Source organism: Montipora capricornis, chromosome 3, assembly GCF_036669925.1.
Source record: "Montipora capricornis isolate CH-2021 chromosome 3, ASM3666992v2, whole genome shotgun sequence".
Lineage (NCBI taxonomy): Eukaryota > Metazoa > Cnidaria > Anthozoa > Scleractinia > Acroporidae > Montipora > Montipora capricornis.
The window spans coordinates 58,221,467-58,231,466 of NC_090885.1; the positions used below are offsets into that span (position 1 = coordinate 58,221,467).

The following is a 10,000-nucleotide window of genomic DNA, read 5'->3' on the forward strand; positions in this document are numbered from 1 at the left end:
TTGCAAAAGCTAGAGACGAGTTGCTGGTAGCTTATGACGAGGGAACAATAGACGATGAAGAATTCGCCCCTTTATGGGAGCAAAACGTTTCAAAGAACCCTTGCTTCCCATATAAAGACTACCAAGAATTTGACCAAGAAACCATGGATCCTGTAGAATCAGAAACCCATAAGAGTTGAAACGTGTAACGCGCGTTCACAGCTTCCGAATATTCAGTGCGAACTGATTGGTTGAATCAGTTTCAGTGCTACCATATTTGGAAACCCCTCGCTCTTGTTGTTCCAAGTATGGTACTTAGCAAATCGAATATTCAGAGGCTTGTTCCCCAGCACACAAGGGGCCGTTACACGTTTCAACCCTTATGGGTTTCTGGTAGAATTTAGAGCTGCATTTCGATTCGAGAAGAATGATCTTCCTTTTCTTGCTGCATGAGGCACTCCAAATCCCCGACACTTTTTCTGCCAACAACGGAGTGTGTGTAATGGCATGGAAGGTTTGTGTATGGCGCTAAAGAGATTCTGTTATCCTTGTCGGTACAGCGACATGATTCCTCGCTTCGCCAAACCTGTGCCAGTGCTTTCCATGATAACAAACATAGTAGTGGACTTTATCTAAAATATGTTTGGCCATCGCATCATGCAATGGAATAACTTTTTGTTAGACCAACTAAAGCTGGAACAGTACGCAGCTGCGAGTGCATAGAAGGGAGCAGCATTGGATAACTGCTATGGATTTATAGATGGCACTGTTAGGCCAATATGTCGACCTCAAGATAACCAAAGGGTTGTCTACAGCTACAATGGCCACAAAAGAGTACACGCAATCAAGTTGCAGTCTGTCACTGTACCATCTGGAATGATAGCTCAGATTTATGGCCCAGTTGGTAATTGTCAATCTGGTTATTTGTTTCAATTCATGATATTCCCATGGATAATATAGTATTTCATACAAGCATGTTTAAATAATTTCCTTACACATTTTTATTTTAATTGTACTGTTTATTTAGTGTCTGCAATTAGTCCCTTTGGGCTAAATACTTTGAAAGTTAAATAAAAGTTATTTTATCTTATTTCTACGAACTGTATCCTACCACCTCTTCCTTTTCACTGCATCCACTGTACTGTAGGACCCTTTGAAGTTTCTGTTGACATTTATAAAGCAAAGTATACAACACCTGTTTATTTTCCTTTACTCTAGAGGGCAAGAGGCATGATGCAGGCATGTTGGCTGATTCTAAACTCCTTGATCAGTTAGAGAGAAATGCTTTTTCTACTGTTGGTAGGCCCTTGTGTTTATACGAAGACCCGGCCTACCCGCTCAGGGTCCATTTACAAGGACCATACAAGCATGCTGTACTGAATACACTGCAAGAGGCCTTTAACACATCTATGAGTGGTGTTCGTGAGTCGGTGGAGTGGCTTTTCAGGGACATAGTGGAATACTTTAAATTCATTGACTTTAAGAAAAACTTAAAAATCCAGTTGAGCTCAGTTGGCAAGTATTACATAGTATGTGCAATTTTCAGAAATGCTTTGACTTGTTTATATGGGAACCATACCTCAACATTCTTTGATCTGGAGCCTCCAACTCTACAATAATACTTTTCTTAATTTTTGCCATCATTTTAACTCTTCAAAAACAAAAGGTTGTGTAATTTGTTCTTGTAAACAGGGAGGCTTACATAATACATTTCCAGTCCATTTGCCCATACTTATCTTAATAAGTCTGTCTTAAAAGACAGTATTTCAATCCAAAGAAACAGAATGCAGACCGGTTTTTCTTGCTTTGTAATTCACAACAGTCAAAGAAAGTTTGCTTGCCGAATGGGAACTTTTAATGTTTCTGCAGTATTTTCATTAAACATTTAAAGTGAAATAGCAGATATAGTACGTAAATGCAACCATAAGAATGTTTGCCACAAGTGGTCACAGTTCAAGTAATTTCAATGTAACGTATCTTAACACAAGTTTGTTTTTAAATAAATAAATCAATAAATAAAGATCTCATTCCTGTATAAGACAATGTAAATGCTGAAGGGGTGAATGCCACCTTGATCTGAGACTGCAAATAAACAACACAAAAAGGTTAACCTTTTTCATCTTTGTTGTTAACCTAAGGAATTTTCAAAATTCAACTGACATCAAGTGAAACATTTCAAAATATGCTATCTTAAAGTGAACGAGCTAGAGGTGTCCTCATCGTAAGCGAAAGGATAATCATTTTGGTCGAAACTTGTTCAGAACAGTGAACATCAATGCCTGGAAATCTTGTATCTGCTTGCTCTTTATGGGTTTCTTGCAAAAACTCATTTCGTTCTCGCAAATAAAGCAAAGTATCACTTCTACTTGACCTTTTCTTTTTCTTTGTTTCATTTTCTCCCTCTACACTTTTTCTTTTCTGGGTCTGCCCCATCCTTTCCATGGCCTGTCTTCTCATGTCCTCAGCATTCTCTTTGTCTTGATGTTTTCGATCCCTCTGCCTCTGTGTGCCATCTCCATCCATTGATTCAGCTGCATCTTCCTTCTGTATATTGTATAAGCTCCTCGATAGCAGTTTCAGCCTCAGACATTTCCGTGTCTATACCACTGGCTTCTGCTCATTTTAAAGCTTCTTTCGGAGTTTTTGAGCCAGAAGGTGGTAGCGATCACGCACAGCTCTCGGATCAACTTTAAATTTGGGTTCCGAAATCTCCAAAAGATTTTCTGCAATTATTTTCCACTTTGCTCCCCTCTGAACAGTTCCCTTTTTGGTACCAGTGAATGGATACAAGGGCGGAACTAGGGAAGGTGCACTGGGTGTACGTGCACCCCCCTCGGTTACCAAAAAAAAAACGCTTTAGTTAAAATATACACCCCTAGGGTGACCCTACCTGACATGTAAACACAGCCACGAAAAACAATACAGGATGGTCACCATATGACCCTCCGAGGAGGGTGACCCTATCTCCATGTAAACAGGCCCTAACTCAGCTCACGATGATAAAAAAAGAAAGGTACTGATAATTTGGGAATTCAACTCTGTTACCCCGCTGACTTCGTGAGTAAAAACCAAACAATCCCACAATACCTGATTAGATCAGTCTCCCGACTCTTATGGAACGAGGAATCGTTCTTCCTTCGCAATTTTTTTTAGCTGTTTTCGTGGAATTCAAAGCAGGGCAACCGAAGCTTGTCAAATGGTTGGATTCTAGTCGAAGATTTTGATTTTAGCTTTATTATTTTTGCACTATTTATAGGAATTACACGAAAAACAATACAGATTCCTTTGCATGACTTAACAACAAAATAAAAAAGAACATGACTTAACATCAAAATAAAATACATACAAAATACTCACAGTGACCAAAGGACCTAAGACTTTCGAGTTGGTTCTTGTCACGTTAAGTTTTGGCACAGCCATTGTGGAGATGGAAGAGAAAAAAAGATTTTCAAAAAAAATGTTCACAGAATATTAGGTTACTGCTGAGCTTTTACGCACAATTTTAAAATAATCGAATACTATACAGAATAGAGCGGTTTTCAAATGAGTGTCGTAAAACCTAAACCAAAGATATTACTTTGGCCAATCAAAAAGGACGGAGACAATCCTGGCCAGTAAACCAATCAAAACTCGAAGTAATCATCACACGTACCCGACACAAAGCGCGGGAAACTGTGCACGCGGGAGCCACGAATGGTTTTGGTTTAACCTCTGATTGGTTGAAAAAGTGGAGCGAGAACTTTGAACCAATCAGTGAGTGAAGCAATGCAAAACCAAAGTAATTCGCTAATTACTTTCGACTCTCAATTGAAAACCGCTCTAAGAAAGTGAACAGCTCATAACAAGAGGGGATGACGGGCAGAACACATCACCCTGTATGCTGTGAAAAGTTATTTTGGTCTCGTGCGTAGTACCCATGGTCGCGCAGCCAATGACTAACCAGCCAGGGGCCCGTTTCTCAAAAAACCCGAAAACGTTTGGTGCCCGAAAAGCCATTTGCAAAACTGCCATCCTCTAGTTTTGGAAAGCCGATCTTTTAAAGTTTTTTCAAGACTGAACACAAAGGAGAATAACTGCGAAGTTTGACAATTTGAAACCTCTCCCTTCTTGAGATACAGAGGGAATTGCGATGCCCGAAATAGGCCCGAAAAGTTTCGAGACTTTCGAGAAACGGGCCCCAGCTGCAGACCCGGGTTTCTCGGAGCAAGGTTAGCGCTAACAGCTATAAATACTATTAAATGGAAACCCGTAGGTTTTGCTTATTATAAGCAACAGTTCGCGCTAACCAGGCTTCCAGTAACCGGCCCTAGGAGTTTTCCTTGCCTGTTGAAACCCAAACAAAAGAATACGGGAAAGTATTCAAGAAAACCTTCGTCTTGAAGCATTATACTTGTTTTATAATAGTCGATTTTGCGTCAGATCAGTGGTAAAATAAACACTCGAAGTCCGTTATCGGTTGGACACAGGTTCGATTTTGCCAATGCACACTCTCCTTCAACATCAATTGTTAAACGTGAATATTTCAAAATTTATTTTCAAATTCCTCCCAAAACTTGTTATATATGAGCGGCTGCTGGCATGCCCATTTTGTTTCTGCTAAGGATACATTCCCGTTTAAATCGTGTGGATTCCCAGTAGTTCACCTCAAGAGGAATGTCTTGTGTGGAGTTGTTGCGTTAAAGGGCAAAAATCAATTGCAAAACAGCCGATTTCTATGACGGTTAGCTTGCTTGTCCTGAACAGCATCGTTACAAAGCAGTTTATGATGAGATCAGGCTAGCTCAGTTGTTGTTCCTTTCATTATAGATGCAATCTTATCCAAATAGGCTTAACTTCTCGGACACTGAAAAAGAATTTTAGGAGGGGTTGGACCAAGAAAAGCTTGAAAGCTATTCCACACTCGGTTGTGATGTGGTACTCTCCAAAGATAAGATCCAATTATTCAATTGGGGGCGGAATCCAAGCTTTCTTGCATTCCGACCGTCATGTGCCGCCCAAATTGTAGCTCTCAGCACTTTTAATTGGCCTTTTTATACTAGACGCATATTCTGTCGAACTGTGCCTATCTCATCAGACTTATAACTGCTTGGTGCAAAGATGGAAAGAACCGCGCAAGACGCTTATCCTTCCGGCGCGGGGACCAAAGATAGCAAAATATGAACAGCTTCTGTGCGTTCCTCTAATATAAAGACAAGTTCAAACGCATTTCTCATGCAGATGATCTACCCACTAAGTTGCCTGTTCCTTTGCGTTTTGAGGTGCAGAGTTCGTCTTGTCCATCTTAACTATACTTTGCGACCAAACCGACGATGAGTAAATGTTACCAAATTGTCCCAAACGAATTAAGTGTCTCCAACGCAAAGAACTACTATCTTTGCCGGCTGTCATGCATGCATAAATCTGTAAAGAGTTTGGCTAAGAGAAGTGAGACCTCCCATCTGACTTACTCCGTCTTTGTTCCTAAATCAACATGATATTGACAATCTCAGTGAATTTCGTCTACAATGCGCTCTCAGGGGGGCAAATCAGTTTCTAAAACACTTTCAGTTGCCTTGATCCATCTCATACAAAACGTATCTGAGGGCTTTGGTATATTTGAACGCCGACAAATCAAACTGTCGTAATTTATACGAGAGGGTAAAATTCAGTAAGTTACGAAGAAATAATCAATCCTGAACAAAGGTTTACATAACAGCCTAGAAACTCGCATTTCAGTACAATGCTTGTCAATGAAATACGTTGGCATAAAGTTGTTGGGTTGAAATGGGCTTGCATTGACACAGACTATTATAACCTAAGTCAATGTTAACAGACACTGTTGAAATATTTTTATCACTAAGTCTTACTTATTTTGCTGCTTGTCTTTATGGGCTTTAATAACCCGCAAATAAAACTGAAATTTATTGCATGCTCAAAATATAATCGTAATGAGAGAAATATTGAACATGACTGACACATCAACTCCTTTGACAAAGCCTTTGACGTGAATATGATTATCAAACCTACGGATAACTGGATGCTGGAAACTATCACCTCATGTTTTCTTGAGAACGCTGGAACAGCAGTTCCCTTTCTCCTAATTTAGGTGCGAGCCATAAATATAACCCATGACAGCTGAAGAAGGAAGACATCTTCTCTATGGCGAAAATGACGATGACAACATCTCGCCATCACTAGTCCGACCCACAAGCCATGCATCTGTCTAATGCATGCTCTCCTTCTCTAATTCACTCAACGAATGCTCGTATAAATTAAACTCCCGAACCTTAAAGGTATTTTACTGACAATATGCAACACACAAGTAATTACCATAGCTATTGTTGAAATTCTTACCAGCTGAGAGACCCCAACTGTCTTCTCAACGGATGTAGTTTCTCACAGACATGGATTACACAGTTGGAAGCGTAGCTCATAAATTCCGTTCAATTTCATTAAAAATTTATAAACAATAATATAGGAAAATGACTCGATTTGTTGTGACTGCAGGTGTTGTTGGTAGGCCAGGGTAAGACAATGGGGCCATTAAAAACAGGTCAAATCTGCTTGCATATGCTATGATATCTCAATTCCGAGGTTTCTGGTCACAGAAGTAATGGAATAAAGTAACCCTTAAAGATGTTCTGTACCCAATACTTGACAAAAAAAAAATCGAAAATGGGTCCGGAAGTCGAATTTTGGGGGCAAAACTGACCATGCACCTGCAAAATACTTTCCTCGTACTTTTGACAGGATCCAACAGTTGGTTTTCCCCAAGCTTCCAGTCTCAAAATGAAGCTGAGCGAGATTCTTAATTTAGTCTGCGATATGACAGTCGAGGAACCTTTAAGCGAGTATATAAGGATGCAAACATGGAAGACTCTTCATTCAAACTCCAAGTCTGGCAAAACTCGAATTGGAAAAGACAAGCAGATACAAAATCGTAAACGAAGACGACCACATAATGGCATGTAAGTAAATAAATTCGCGGATTATTCATTCAGTTGTATTCTATATATTTTGTCAATTTATCGTGAGGCATCATTTGCCATGATCGACATCGATATCGTCCATTTGAACAAACTTTCACTCAGCATCCCAATGATTGGCGTTCCGAGCATACATTAAAATGTGCTCGGTAACCCCACCCTCCCCCGCCCAGTTTTTGGCGAGGTATCTAATACGCCATTCACACAGAAATACAGAAAAGTTGAACGTGTTTTAAAGAAGTTCAATTGAGCATGCTTTAATATGTGGTATACACACAAGGTTAGCGTTGAATAGTTTTAAATACTGAGGCAACAAGGCTGTAGGCTTTGGTCACACTTAATCTGCCTCAGTTGAATCTTCCCATAACTCAGTCTTGGCGTGCTGGATAGTGAACTGCAGTTTTACAAATGGTTTTTCGAGCCTCTAAAACCAGGATCATTCCCCCGCTATTTATGTCCACGATTTCAGCACCTTTGCTTTGATTAATCGTTGGTCATGATTATTCCTAACTTTTTCAGATTCCACTGTTTCCTTACGACGATTTGCACTGGTTTGCCTCTTGATCGTCGTTTGCAAGTCTCCCACATGTGTCGGAAAGCTTGGTCTTCGTGTCAATCTTAAAAGGATGATGGGTAATCTTGCCGCTCTCTCTCGACTTATGGCCCCTTTGACAGTTAAGGCCATAAACTACACGGTAAGTTGCGCTGAATTTTCTTTTTCCCTGTGTCAGTTCTTTTTATTTTAATGAGTACGCATGTGCTTCCCGATTGTTTTCTGTTCTCATCTCTTCATTCTTTCTGTCCTCGGTTTTAGCTGGCTCCCCTTCAACAACTCACAATCCGAAATATAAAGCATGTAATTGGCACGTTTAAATAGTCGTGCATCTATGCTCATTGTCTGCTTTAGAGGATAGTATAAGCGACAATTTGTCACCATGAACTTAGAAGAGTCAGGGCGGCTTAGCCGGCGCCGGTTATCATGAACATGGCCCTCCACCTCGGCGACCCCGGTTCAACCCTCAATCCCGAGATCGCATGTGGGCTGTTTCAGTCAATGTCAATCTGACTACGAGGGTTTTTCTCCGAGTACTCCGGTCTCCCTCCCTCATCCAAATCCACTATCAGTCACTTTCATCAGGCTGCGGGCGGATACCTTCGATATGGATAGCCTCTGGTATTTTCCCTTCTCATTGAAATTAATGAATAAAGTTGGTGTTATTATTGCATTAGTTAAACAGCTTTCACGAGTCTCATGTAGCTCAGTATCCCAGATTCCGGATCGGAATAAAAAAAAAAGAAACCTTTCTTCAGTATATTCATGATTTAGCATAAGATAAAACAATCTTATAATATTCATACTGAGCTACTAGTAAGTATTCTGAGTGGATGACAAATAAACAGGATAAAAACCCCCTATTCTCCACTTGCACAAATCCCATAATACACCTCTTTTACCCCAAAAAAATTTCATAGGCATTGTTTTCGGTTTCTCTTAGGACATCTACGTGTCTCAGGAGAAATTGCAAACAATGATTATGAAAAATTTTGGGGGGTGAAATAAGTGTATTGTGGGATTTGCGCATGTAGAGAGTAATACGAAGGCTTCTACATACTTAATAGGAACACCAAATTAAAAAAAAATGTAAAAAGAAAGAAAATGAGCTAATTTACTTTTTTCTTTAGAACAATGACTACAGCATATCAATAATTTCCTGCAATCCAACATGTATCTCACCAGCACATGCGGTGATGCGAGCTATGAACTTGACAAGGTCCAACTGGGACAACACATCGGTAACTATAATAGCTATGCAATATAATTATCTGATAGTTTCAGTTTTGGATCCTTGATGTCAAAATTTTGCTCTTTTAGCACAACCGTTAGTTACTTCTCTATTCTGTTGCATTTACTAGTTTACAAGGCCTACTTATTGTCTTTAAGAACAGCAGAAATTTTCCCAATACATTTCCTTTCTTTCTTTCTTTCTTTCTTTCTTTCTTTCTTCAGAAAAGCACCTTAATGGAATTTCATAACAGAGTATTCCTCACCCACAGTCAGCAAGTCAAAGCGTCATTGGCAGGTCTTGCACGCTTGCGAAACAAGAAAACTGCTCATCCAGCCTATCTAGGCGACTTTCTATATACGATGAACACAATTGAAACCTTGATTCCAAAGGCAATCAAATTGGTACGTACAAAAACAAGGTTTGCGCGTATCAAGAAAAGCTGACCAAATTCAAAGACAATGCTTTTTTGTTTAGTGTCGCAAATACGGCCATAAAAGGAGATCTTGAAACAATAGCTTTAGCGCCAAAGGCTAATTAATTCACGAGGGAAATTCAAACTCGCTGTTATTACAATAGCGAAATTCACGAGGGAAATTCAAAAATTGCCGATCACTGCACGAGTTCGAAATTTTAAGCGCGTTCATGTCAAATCTTACCCGGGGGAGGGGTGACAGTTACTTTTTTATTTGAGGTCACTTGCTATCCAGGGAGGGACTGGCAAAGAATGATGAACTCAATGAAACTTGTTTGAATTAAAACTCATTCCGTAAAATTTACAGGCAGCCCGGTTTCAGATCTCACAATGTTAGAATAGGGTCTTGGTTTGCGTTCGTTGCGCACTGAAACTACTTTGGCGAGTTTTTTTCATCCTCTGGAAAAAAAAAGAAAATTAAAACAAAAATCAAAGACCGAGATAAATTTTAATTCTTTAAGAGATGAATAACTGAACGCCACTTTATGAAGGTTTTATGCAGCCTGAAGGTGGCATCTGATATTCCAGACGACAAGACAAGACAAGAAGCCTTTATTTATCCACGATCAGAAACGTCTATTGTCTTTTCACTCTCCCGAACCCAAACGCCTTTTTCCACCGACGATCTTTATTACGTTACGGCTTACACTCGAATGCATATTTGATCATTTGGATGTACGCTACTCGCATTTATTCCCATCGATGCTAGGATAAGCCGACACATTGGTTTCAACAATGATGAATTTCTTTAAACTGGGTCGCATAACCTAAATATTAGTACGCTTCAGCTGTTGTAG

General features: G+C 39.7%; 1 pseudogene; it reads left to right on the forward strand.

The window, feature by feature from the left end:
* The first annotated feature begins 456 nt into the window (after nt 1–456).
* Nucleotides 457–1,610, forward strand: LOC138041513 (uncharacterized; annotated as a pseudogene).
* The last annotated feature ends 8,390 nt before the right edge of the window (nt 1,611–10,000 follow it).